This window comes from Myotis lucifugus, unplaced genomic scaffold (genome assembly GCF_000147115.1).
Source record: "Myotis lucifugus unplaced genomic scaffold, Myoluc2.0 scaffold_10, whole genome shotgun sequence".
Taxonomy (NCBI): domain Eukaryota; kingdom Metazoa; phylum Chordata; class Mammalia; order Chiroptera; family Vespertilionidae; genus Myotis; species Myotis lucifugus.
In genome coordinates this window covers 9793623-9807762 of record NW_005871058.1, presented here as the reverse complement: position 1 = coordinate 9807762, position 14140 = coordinate 9793623, and positions in this window count along the sequence as shown.

Genomic DNA, 14140 nt, shown 5'->3' with positions numbered 1-14140 from the left:
TATTTATATAATCAGCCATGATAATCATAATTACAAATTGTGTCTTCCCAGCATCTGTATCTGTCTTCCTATTTCTTTGGAAAAATCATCTGCTCACTTACTATGGTCTTGGGAGATTGTCAACCAGACTCTACCATAGCCCTGGTTAAAATGATTACTTTGAATATGGACAGATAAAGCTGCTGATGAAATAAAAGATGGAGCTGAAACCGATTTAGCTCAGTGGATAGAGCGTCGGCCTACGGACTGAAAGGTCCCAGGTTCGATTCCGGTCAAGGGCATGTACCTTGGTTGAGGGCACATCTCCAGTGGGAGATGTGTGGCAGGCAGCTGATCAATGTTTCTCTCTCATCGATGTTTCTAACTCTCTATCTCTCTCCCTTCCTCTCTGTAAAAAATCAATAAAATATATTTTTTTAAAAAAGAAATAAAAGATGGATCTATATGCTCTTGTACTATAGATAGCTAGATATTAATGGGAAAAGAGCAGGGGAGTAGACCTTGTTGAGCATATTCAGCTGGGAGACAGAGGCCTGTTTGCTACACCAGGAAGCTACAACTTCACACATACTCCAGGGGATCAGAGCATTGCCCTGCCAAGGACTAATACCCTTCCATTCCTGTCCTGGTTTGTTGAAGGGGGAGCAGGGAGAAATAAGCACATGCACAATAAAGTCAAAATGGCTCTGGGGTGGGGATGGGGAGAGGGGGGAGGGGGGAGGGGTGCTGACCATAGAGACTAGGGCTAGGCAGTCTAACCTGGAAAAGGGACCATTCGTCAGGGATCCCATTGGAAGCCCATGAAAGTTTAAGAATTGATTGGTTGTTTTGAAAAAGTCTCTCTCTCTCTCTCTCTCTCTCTCTCTCTCTCTCTCTCTCACCTGTACTCACTGTTCAATTGCTTTCGCTCTCCCTGGGAGCATGTGACCATGCCTGTCTAGCGGCCACCTGGGGCCCATGGAAGACGGCAAAGGGCTAAGTTTTAATATGAAGCAGGAAGTCTGGACACTGGCTCTGCTGCAGACACAGTTGGACTTTTTCCAGGCGGGACAGAGGGAGATGGGACATTGGAAACCCAGGGGCACGGGCAGACTCCCCAAATAATTTTTTTTTCCTTTTATTTTCTTTTTTATTTTTTAAAAAATCTTTATTGTTAAAAGTATTACATAGGTCCTCCTTTTTCCCCCACTAACCTCTTCCAGGCAGGTCCCGTCCTCCCTGTGCAGGCCTTCACCACCCCATTGTCTGTGTCCACAGGTTCTGCATCTATGCACACAAGGTCATTGGTCGATCTCACCCCACCCACCTCCCCTGCCTTCCCTCTGAGGTTCAACAGTCTGTTCATGCTTCTATGACTCTGGGTCTATTTTTGATCATCAGTTTATTTGGTTCATTGGATTCCACGTATAAGTGAGATCACGTGATACTTATCTTTCTCTGACTGGCTTATTTTGCTCAGCAGTAATACTCTCCAGGTCCATCCATGCTGTTGCAAATGGTAAGAGATCTTTTTTATTGCCACATAGTATTCCATTGTGTAAATGTACCATAGTTTTTTTATCCACTAATCTGATGGGCACTTAGGCTACTTCCATGTCTTAGTTATTGTAAATTTCACTGCTATGAACATAGGGGTGCCCCAAATAAATCTTGCCATGAGTTCACAATCTCCCATGTGTAGGTCCTTGGAATTCTTTCCTCATGATCCCATAAAAGAGCCTGTTCCCACAGCACTCTGACCGCTGTAAGTAGAATTATGTTTGATTTTCTTTTGTATGAGTCATTTGATGTTTTCTACAAATGTGATATTTCATGCATAATACGAATGTGTTTACTGGAGAGTCAAACATTCATTATAATCATCCTCCAAAAATTTCAAATGCAAAAAGAAGTTGGAGAAAAGGGTATTGTCAAGATATAGGCTACAGAGAAGTTCTACATGTGCTCATTCCTTTGTAGTATTGCTTCTTGGGAGTAAAGATCACATGTATCACCCAAAACAAATAAATATAGCAAGGATGAAAATTCACTTTTTGGCTAAGATATGTCCCCAATATTTCTTTAGACTGTGTTGCAAGTCAGGTTCTACATACAGGATTTTGATAAGGGAGGTATTTTGAAATCAACCTCTGTGGGTGAGAAAGAAAGAGAAACTTATGTCTGGGAAAATGAAAACTTTGAACTGTGATTCAGCCCCAACAAAAGATTTAACTGACACCACAGAGAACTCTGGAGATAAGTAGTCTTTTAATTTTGTCCTGATATAAGTCAAGAGGTCTAGGTTGTTATTGTTTCACATAAAATAATAATTTGATGCAGTTGGTCCTGAGAGACTGTGACTTGGAGAAGGTGATACCTTTGGGCTGAAAGCCATCCTATAGATATTCAGCTGTAAACCTTGAGATGCCAATTCTATCAGCTGAGGGAATGAATGATTCAGTCCAGAATGCTGACACCCTACTGCACTCACTGCAGATGGAAAATCACTTTCTAAACAAAAGATAGAAAAATCAAATATACACATATGTAAACAATATCTTAATCAAACTCCTTTGCTTAGGACTAGAATCATATATCCAAATGTCTATTAAAATATCTAGTTGAAGCCTCTCACAGGTTCTAGAAACTGACTTAACCTTTTTGATTTTCACCAAAATCCGATCTTTATTCTCTATCTTATTTAAGGAATACTGTCCACAGTTTTCTGAATCAAGACATTAGGGCCATCTCAGACACACTCTCTGTCTCTGTATCACATCTCTTTGAATTCTCTTATCTAATGAATCACATATTATGTTTACTCATCATGTATTTAATTCAACAACTTTCTCTGTACTTCCTCCACACCAATCTTGAATACAATCAACTGTTTATGGTAACAGTTCACTCCAGTCCATCTTGTATTAATTAGTCAGCCTGAGAATATTTCTAAAAATGAATATCTAACCCAAGTTATTCACAATTTGTAATGCTTTAGAGACTTTTCACTGTACTTAGAATAATTCTAAACTATTGAACAACATTTATTTGGTGCTTTGTAATCTGTCTACTGCTTCACTCTCTAGTCTCACTGTATTTCGGTTTATTGAATTTCCTTCAGTTTCTGAAATTGACCACCCCTACTTTCATCTCTGTATGGACGAAAAGGGGCCACATGCTAACCTAACTCAGGGAAGGCCTGTGTGGCTGCCCTATAAACTCAAAAGACCTAAAGTAACCATAAAGGAGGGTCTGCTATTAAAACTTGAACTAAAAGCAGTACATGGTGGGTAGTCACATCATAGGCAGGTATCTTCCTTCCTTGACAAAGGTCAATCTTTAGCTTGACTGAGCCTATTGTCTTTTTGCATCTATTAAAACATATCGTTGGAATGCCAAAGTAATTTTCCTTTTTTCTGAACCCCTCAAAGCTCAGGCACCATTCTGTGGAGACCACAAAGCCCCTCATGGTTATTGAGTTAATTGTTGACTATTAACTGTTCTGCACCCACCAAAGTAAAAGAAATATGTGTCTATCATTTTACTTTTTATCCAACCCCAGAGGTTTCCCCCACTTTGCTTTCTCCCACCTCCCTAACTTATCACCAGTGAAGTTCATGTAAGTCACATCTCTTTTGATTGTAGTGTATAAAACAAGGTAAAAAACCACCATTCTCCGGAGCATTATCCCAATACTTTGAGATTCTGCTTCCCCGCAATTGTCGACAGTTTGGCTCAAATAAACTCCCAAAATTTTTTTATAGGTTTGAATGTTTTCTTACATTAACATCTGAGAGGTACTATTTGTCAGTATCTAAAACCTCTTCTGCCTTACTCATCTGGAAAATTTCTGTTCATCTTTACTTCTCATAGTAAATGTCACTTTATACATAAGGCTATTCCCATACTAAACTCCCTAATATGTTTCTTAATTCCCTTTACTTTTTCTATTAAAGTAATAAACATACATCATTGTAACAACATGTTTATCTGGCCAGACATCAGTAGGAATGGTGGCATTCTGACCTACAAATTGCTACTTCTTTATAAAATCAATAAGAACATTGACAAGAGGTCAAAACCAACTTTTTGAGAGTGCTGAAGCATAACCAAAGACTTGTAAAAACTTGCAAAAGTGTACTCAACAAAACAGCTGAATCTCATTAAGGATAGTAACAGTTGTGGAGTTTTGAAATCCTTTATTCTTATCCCCTTAGTCTCAGTTCATGGTAACCTTGAAAGCCAACAGTCTCACAACTACAGTAGCTGGGGAAAACAGCAGCATAACAGGAACTGGAGGGGCAGAAAGAATTGGGAGGTCCTCAAAAGATGAATCTTACAGTAGTCATTATTTGAACTACCTGGCATTTCCCTGGAAATTCCCACCTGTAGGGCATGTCTTTATTTGAACCAAAGCAATCATGCAGAGGTTGCTCAGTGCCTGCAGCCTTTTCCCCAGGGGCATTTTTCAAAAACAATCAGTATCAATTGCCATACATTTTAGTTGTCTGTAGTGGCGATAAAAGTTGGGGCAAAGAAATGGCTGGTAAAAACAATCTTAAGAGGGAAACTGCTGGGATAAGATGCTCATTGAGGGGATTTAAAGAGATCTATTGCTAGGAATATAGGAGGCTATGTGCACATGTGGGGCTGTGCACATGCCCAAGAAAGGGCAAGGCCCTCAATTCTCTCTTCTACCTAACCTTAAGATGCTGCACAAGCAGAGAGCAAGGCAAAGATTTTCAATTTGCTATTTTAATATTTTCAAAGGACTAAAAACAACCATGTTTAAAGAAATAAAATAATGTATGAGAGTAATATCTTACTAAGTAGAAAATGTTAACAAAGATATAGAAATCACAAAATGGAACAGAAATAGAAATTCTGGGGCTGAAAATTGCAAAAAGCGAGATATAAAAATTTATTACAATAGCTTAATAACAGCTTTGAATTAGCTGAAGATAGAACCAATAAACTTGAATATAAATTAATTGAGATTATCAAGCCTGGGAACAAAACAAAAAGAAAAGAAGAAAAATAAACAAAACCTGGGACAACTTCGGAATTCTAACAATCTTATCAATCTATGCAAAATAGGAGTCCCAGAGGAGAAGAGAGAGTAAATAGAGCAGAAAAAATACTTGAAAAAGTAATGGTCAAAAATCCCCCAATTTGATGGAAATATTAATCTATACATCCACAAGGTTAATAACCTCCAAGTAGGATAAATTCAAAGAAATCTGCTACTAGATACATTATAATCAAACTATAAAAAACAACAGTGACTTAAAGAGAATCTTTAATGCAGTCAGAGAGAACTGACTCTCAATATACAAGTAATCTCAATGAAATTAACAGCTGATTTCTCATTAGAAAGTATAAATAAAAACTAAGACAATTAGTTGCTAGCAAAAGACTAAAGAGAGTTCTGCAGGCCAAAATGAAAGGACACTATACAGTACCTGGACTTCACATAAAAAAAATAGAGAAAATTGGTAAAGTTAACTATATGGGTAAATATGGAAGACAGTATGAATTTATTTTTTGTTTATAATTCTATTTTTCTCCTATCTTATTTAAAACATAATTATGTAAAGCAATACTTACAAATTTGTGTAGATGTACCATTTATAAATTTGTGTAGATATTTAATATGTACAGATGTAATATATATAATAACAATAATACAAAAGAAGGGAGAAGGAATAGAACTATATAAGAGCAAAGTCTATGGATACTATTGAAATATTTAGTTGCTGGTTTTTTTTGTTAATCCTCACTGGAGGATATTTTTCCCATTGATTTTTTAGAGAGAGTGGAGGGGAGGGAGAGAGAGGGAAAAGGAGAGAGACAGAAACAGAGAGAGAAACATCCATGTGAGACACTTTGATTGGTTGCCCCCCACATTGGCCCCAACCTGGGAGCTAGGGATTAAACCTGCAACCCAGGAAAGTGCCCTTAACCAGGAATTGAACCTGCAACCCTTTGATGCACAGGCTGATGCTCTAACCACTGAGCCCACAGGCCAGGGCTGAAAGTTAAATTTATATTAATCTGAAATGGAGTGTTATAAATTAGGATGCTAATTATATTCCCAAGGGCAACCACTGAGAAAATAACTAAAAATATATTGTAAAGTGAAACAAGATAATTAAATTGTACACTAGAAAGTATCTAACACAAAGGAAGGCAATAATAAAACAATAGGGTAGTGACAAAACATATAGAAAACAAATAACAAAATGAAAGACCTAAACTCTAACACCACTTTATTCCATTAAAAGCAAATGGATTAAGCACTCTATTCAAAAGGCAGAGACTGGAATAATGCATAAAAGATACTCCTACTATGTATACAAAAGATATTCTCAATTGTATGCAAGTAAATGTGTATATAAGAGACATATTTTAGATTAAAAAAATTAAAAATGGAAAAAAGTATGCAATACAAATAGTAACCAAAAGAGAACTGGGATCGTACACTAATATCAGGTAAAATAAATTTTAAAAAATTATTAAAAACATACAAGGACATTTTTTAATGATGTAAGATCAATCCATCAAAAAGACACAGCAATTTTAAACATAAATGCATCAAAAATATAGCCTAAAAAGCATGAAGTAAAAAATGACAGAATTGAAGGGAGAAAAATATCAATAAAACAATAACAGTTGCAGACTTCAGTACCCCACTTTCAATAAAGAATAAAACTAATAAAAAGTACAACAAGGAAACAAAAGACTTTGAAAACAACAATAAACTAACTAGACTTAAAAGACATCTATAGAATACAGAATAACAGAAGAATTTTTTCCAAGTGAACATGGAACATTCTCCAAATTGACCATATGTTAGGTCAAAACAAGTTAAAACAAATCTTAATCAATTTAAAATGACTAGTATTATATAAGGTATGCTCTCTGACCATAATGGGATAAAATTAGAAATATGAACAGAAGAAAATTTTGGAAATTTATAAAGTTGTAGAAATTAAGCAATATATATCTAAATAGCAATGAGTAAAAAAAAAGAAATCACATAAGTTAGAAAATACTTTGAGATGTATGAAAATAAACACACAATATACCAAAGAAGTTTATGAGATGCAGTAAAAGCAGTAGAAGAGCTATATTGCCATTAAATACCTATTTTAAAAATGATAGATACTAAATCAATGACTCAACCTTCTATTTTAAGAAACTAGAAATAGAAGAGTAAATTAAACCTAAACAAGAAGATGGAAGGAAATGAAATGTGAGAGAAAATAAAGGATAGAAAAACAGTACGTAAAATCAGTGATAGATTCTGGCCAGGTAGCTCAGCTGGTTAGAGAGTCATCCCCACACTCCAAGGTTTCAGGTTCTTTCTCTGGTCAGGGCACATACAAGGAGCAAACAAAGAAGGCATGAGTGAGTGGAACAACAAATCTCTCTCTCTCTCTCTCTCTCTCTCTCTCTCTCTCCCTCTCTTTCTCCCGCTCTCTCCCAAATAAATCAATAAAAATTTTAGAAAAAGAAAATCAGTGATACCACAAGTTTTTTTAATCAACAAAATATTAAAATTTTAGCTAGAATGACTAAGAGAAAAAGAGAGGAGATTAAATTCGTAGTTGCCTGGCATATTTGTTAGACTGCACACTCTTTAAAAGCACAGACATCATGGTTGTTTTGTCCAGTTCTGTATGTCCAGTTCTGTATGTCCAGTTCTGTATGTCCAGTGTTTAGCACAAAGCACTAAATATAAATGAATGAGTGTAACTCAGTGATATACACCAGCTTCTCTAAGTTTATGATTGCAGTCAATCTTTAAATTGCATCCATTTGTGATTTCCAACCTAGCATTCTACCACTTGTGTTACATGGTTATAGTCATTGCATTTTAAGCTTTTACTACTGATGTGAACTAGCTCTATTTTGTTTTCTTTTTATCTGATCTTGCTACTCCCCACCCACTCCTTTAAATTCTATATCATAGAAAATCTGTGTTTGGACAAGAGCACTTTAAAAATGTCTTCAAGTTACTCATGTGGTTTTAAAATTTCCTGTTAGGAGACTAAGATAAATGTAAGCTTGGGACATAAAGTTCCAGAACTTGAAGTACAGATCAGTAACAAATATTTCTAGCGAATCTTTTTTAAATAATGGTTGCAGGTTGTTATGATTTCCTGTCTAGTAGGCAATCTCTGCTTTAATTCTTCCTAAGAGAAATTAGAGCATATTCAGGCATTCAATCTCTTCCATGTGGCCATGGTGTTTCAAATGTCACTCTTGAACTCAGTTGATAAGTCCTAATTGATCTTGATGACAATGGTGATTTCAATTTTTTTGCCAGCAATTGGGTTATGAAACACCAGTCAGGTATGATAGCTAACATTTGTTTATTACCAACTTTTAGCCATGCACTATTTTAAGTGTTTTACGTGTATGAACTCACTAAACTTTTACACCTCTCTTATATGACAAGTACACATATTATTTTCATTTTAAGGCTAAAAATATTGAGGGACAATTAAAATAACTTGAACTTAATTATTCTATCCTTGACAGCCCCTTCTACAGAGGAGTTGGATAGATGATCTGGAATAGACTTTTTCAGAGATAGGCTGCATGCAAGCTAAAACATGGAAGTTACTAACAGGTTCTGGCTCATGTGTGAAGAACCTGAAAGGAAACACTCTAATAACTAGACTGTGAATTATCTCCAGGTAAGAAGAGTTAGAAGCAGGAAGACTGGGGGGGAAAAAGGTTATTTCAAAGGATAGGGTAATTCCAAGCACTATACCAGGTTAAAGTTTCCCTGTTGACTCTACAGTACAACCTCTGCAGCGCTTGCAGCCTTGTTCAGTGGGTTGATTTCTTGATTAATTAGTGGCATATTAGTGTATAAGACAAGCATTGTTCTTTATAGGTAGGGAAAATTTCACTATAGTTCTATTTTTCATAATAAATTTCCAACCACCATGGGTTTATACAGAAAAGAAAAATAGCTATAAAGACTAATTTTTTTAAGTTGATTTCTGTTATATTAGTTCTATTAGCACTGGACAATTATTTTACCTATAAAAGCAAATGTGTCTTTCTCTTAAGCTTTCCCAAAGTACCATACATCTTTGTCATAGAGTTTTCATTCCAGAAGAGCTTTAATCTTGAAAAACAGTCCATAATAAAGATATTTCACCAGCACTGACACAATTTACATTTGCTTTGCCTCTTTTACTTGTGTTTGTTGTATTTGTCTTAATACAATAGCAGAAATTATTAGACATTTTGAGTTCATATAATTAAACTCTCCTTGTAAGCAGAGTTCACTTCTATTCTAAATAATCCATTGTGTTTATAACAGATCTTTTGGCAATTACAGTTTATAGACTATCAACTTAAAATATTATAGTTTTTTAAATAATTCTTGATCTTAAAAAGAGCCTTGGTTTCTAAATCTACCTTAAAGTTTATATTTACAACCCTTACCTAATTTGACTTCACTTCTCTTGAAATTTTCAAATCATTTGAGAGTTGCTGTGGTACTAAATGTATAAAAGAAATATTTTTAATATTATATTTAAGTAAGGGAGGACAAAGATATAAAGATAGAAAAGGTTTCTTCTCTCAAACTGGTAAAATATTAAACAGTAGATAGACTGTGTTGTTATGTGCATATAATGCAATATGTAGAGCAATCCCTACAAAAGCAATACAAATACATACATTTTTAAAAACACACTATAGATAAGTCAAAAGGCAATTTTAAAGAAAATGTTCAAGTAGTCCACAGGAAAAAGAAAACAAAGAAACATAAAACACAGAACAAACAAGTATTAAAAAAATAATGTGGCAAAATTAAGCCTTAACACATATAAACAATTACATGAATGTAAATGGCCTAAATATGAGATTTAAAAAACAAATATTGATATGATAAAGTAAATAACATGTTCAGTGAGTTGATTTCTTGATTAATTAGTGGCATATTAGTGTATAAGACAAGCATGATCAAAATACTCTATGAAAAAATAATTTTAGTTATAAGGTTATACACAGGTTTAAAATAAAAATGTAGACAGAGATGTATCATGAAAACCTTAATGAAATGAGAACTTGAGTGGCTATATTAATATTAAATGAAATAGACTTATAAGTAAAAAACAAAACAAAAATATTACTAGAGACAGAGAGAAATTGTATGATGATAAAAATAAGACACAGCCATCTTAAATACAAAAACAACAAAAACAGAGCTGTAAAATATGTGAAGCAAAATTTATAGAAATGAAGGGAGATGAAAGCCTAGCCACAACTACAGTAAACCATGTTAACATCCTCTCTCAACAAGTGGTAGAATAACTAGACATAAAGTAAACACTAATATAGAAAAACTCAACAACACCAACAACCAACGAGTTTAAAAAACATGTATATATTAATGGAGAATATTATTTCATATGAAAATCTCCAAATACTTGAAGCTCCACCAACACATTTCTAAATCATCCATGGGTCAAATAGAGTGTCATGACACTCTATTTGACTGGCAGTCTGACATCCCTCTCACATTCCTGGACTGCTGGCTCCTAATCGCTCACCTGTCTGCCTGCATGGTTGTCCCTAACTTCCTCCCCTGCCAACCTGATCACTCCCAACTGCCCCCCTGCTGGCCTGGTCACCCCCAACTGCTCCCTTCTGCTGGCCTGGTTGCCCCTAACTGATCCCCCCTGCCAGCCTGGTTGCACCCAACTATCCCCACTGCTGGCTTGGTTGCCCCTAACTGCCCCCCCCCGCCAGCCTAGTCACCCCTCACTGCCCCCTGCCAGCCTGGTCACCCCTACCTGCACCCCCCACCAGCCTGGTCACCTCTCACAGTCCCTCTGCCGGCCTGGTTGCCCCACACAGCCTGCTATTCAGTCTTTTGGTCATCCCTCACTAACCCCCCTGCTGGCCTGGTTGTAGGCAACCATCTTGTGAGAGCCTGAGGGTTAATTTGCATATTACCTCTTTATTATATAGGATTGGTTAATAAAGTTATTTAGGTTTCAAGTGTATAATTCTATAATACATCATCTGTATATTGCATTGTGTGTTTGTCACCCAAAGTCATATCATCTTCCATCACCATATATTTTACCCCCCTTACTTTTTATTATCACCACCCACCCCATTTCCCCTATAGCAATTGCTATACTGTTATCTGTGTTTATGAGTTTTTATTTGTTTGTCTGTCTGTCTTATTTGTTCTATATTCCACATATGAGTGAAATTCTATGGTTAACTTTTTCTGTCTGACATTTTGCTTAGCATGATATTCTCAAGATCCATCCATGTCGTTGCAAATAGCAGTATTTCATCTTTTCTTATGGCTGCGTAATATTCCTTTGTATATATGTACCATGTCTTTTTTATCCAATCATCTATCAAAGGACACTTTGGTTGTTTCCATGTCTTGGCCACCATGAATAACGCTACAATGAACATAGGGACACACATAACTTTACAAATAAATTTATTCAAATTTATTTGATAGATACCAAAAGAGGGGTTGCTAGGTCATATGATATCTCTATTCTTAACTTTTTTAGGAACCCCGTAATTGTTTTTCATAGTGGTTGTATCAGTTTACTTTCCCACCAGCAGTGGACGAGGGTTCCTTTTTCTTCACAACCTCTCCAACACTTATTGTTACTTGTCTAGTGGTATTTCATTATAGTTTTGATTTGTATTTCTTTGATAGCTAGTGAAGTTGAGTATATTTTCATATATCTGTTGGCCACTGGTATGTCTTTTTGGGAGAAGTGTCTGTTCAGGTCCTCTGCCTATTTCTCAATTGGATTGATTGCATTTTGAATCAAAAAACAATATTATATTCCTAGAGTAAACCCAATATTGTGTGGTATATTAATTTTTTACATATTGCTGAGTTCATTTTTCTAAACTTACTTTTAGAAATTGTCCATCTATTTTCATGAGTAAGATTGGCTGGTCAGGTTTTGGTTGCAGTGTTTTTCTGACCTGATTTCTTTATAGTCTCTGGAAGAATTTGTAATTTTTTACTTGTTCCTTAAATGTTTGGTACATTAGAACATAAAATGATCTGGGCATGGTTTTATTTTCCATGTTTTCTTATTTCTCCAAGAGGATGTATTTAATTATGGATTCACTTTCTTTAACAGTTACAGAACTAGTCAATATTTTTAAAATTTATTTTTGGAAGAGATTTTTTTCTGGGAATTGTTCATTTTAGTTAAAAATGTGTTCATTTTACTTAAATTGTCAAGTATGCTAGCTTAAAATTATTCATAATACACTATTATGAATTTTAATGACTACTTGACCTCTGCTGCTTTCTGAAAAATTCCTTTTTGTGGGCTCCTAGCATCTTGCCTCAGAAAAGGCCAATCTGATCCATCAGAAATATTTTAATACATTTAAACTTGAAGTTGGTTGGAAAGAAGAAGAATAACAATCCTTGAATATATTTTACTTGGAGGCTTTTTATGTAAGTAGGTACTAATAAACCTATAGGAGGTGGGATAAACAGTTCTTTCAAGTTCATTGTACATCTGTCAAGATTCAAATACAAATGTATACATTTTAATTCACTTACTGGCATGGGCCCTGGCCTACCTAAAATTTCTATATGTTACATTTGCCATTTCCACACCATTGTGTTTGGAAATAACCCTCCCAAATATTTTATACATGTAAGAAGCCTAGAATTAATTTATGTAAAGTCCTATGGTGTGGTTAAACATTGTATCTCATTTTTTATATAGTTCTTTTATACCTTTTACTTTCAAAAATTGTCAGATCTTTTAGATGTGGACGCTATTTCAAGTCAGACAGGAGAAATATACTAGCTCATACTTTCCAAACCAACTTATTTCTGTTGTTTTTTAAGGAGATTTTTCCACCAAAGAGGAAAATTAGAAAGTTCAAAGAATCAATTCAAAGAGGAGAGAAGGTTGGAAATTCCCCCGCTTACTCATGGTTACCTTGATTGGCCTTTCATGGTAACCAATTGAAAGCATGAACACATCTGTGATTTAAAACTAATTTTTACCAATTTGCATAATCTGTATTAATTTAATAGAAGATAAAACAATATCAATTGAAGTTTTGGTTCCCAAGAAGATTAAAAGCCACTCAGAAACCTAAATCACTCATTGAAACAGAAAGGAAATTGAAAAAAGAAAAAAAAAAGATGAACAGGTTGTCTTCGGAAACTGTCTTTGGTCGGAAGTTTGCGGTCCCTGTGAACAGGTGCCACTAAAAGCCTTCTGCTGAGCTGCTGCCTGATAAGGACTGTATATCCTGTCTTCTCTGCATCGCTTTGCATTTAGCTCACATTACTTCATTTCCTTCCTGAGACCTTCCCCCGGATTCTTCATATAAGGTCATAAGGAGAGCTACATTGAGTTCTGGTGTCCTGAGTGGCTTCTTCCAACTTTGCCCAGGCACTAATTTTTCTAAGCCTCAGTTTCCTCAACAGAACTATAAAATGTCCATGATAATCTCTGCCTGGTGGATATCCTTAAATTTTTGATATATTATTTATGAAATAAGACATAAAGTATCTCTGAAAGTGACATATTCTTGTCATGTGTGTTTTATAGGGAGATTGAAAAGAGTTTATTTGCACTAGTTTTATTTCATCAGTTTTCATTATGTGTTTCTTTGCTTTGGAGAATTGAATCCTTCAGAGCTGACCACACAGGAAGTTTGCTTCCATATATAGATGAATAAGGGACAACTGAAAAACCTTCTGACCCCCAAATTTCTCCCACACTGTATCCTGACCCTCTGTACCTTCTTTTGTCCTACTTGCTGTAATTTCACATGTACAGATACCTTCCTTTCATTTAACAAATAACGGTGGATGATCTGAGTAAATAAATGATTGTACACAGGAAGACACTGTTGCAAGCGAAATGAGAAATGACATGCTTTTACTAATGACGTCAGGGGAGCAGGTGTCAACAAGAGCTGTGCTGGGCAACCCCTATTCAGTGTTCACTTCTTTACAGGAATTGAAGATTGCTTTCTCAAATCTAAGGAAGAGTTCTTACACTTAAAAAAATTACTGTAGGAGGGAAGGAAGAAGTAATAAACAACTTATTCTTTTACAATAAAGTTTAGACTATTGTAGAGGATGTAAATAGCATGAGGGCCA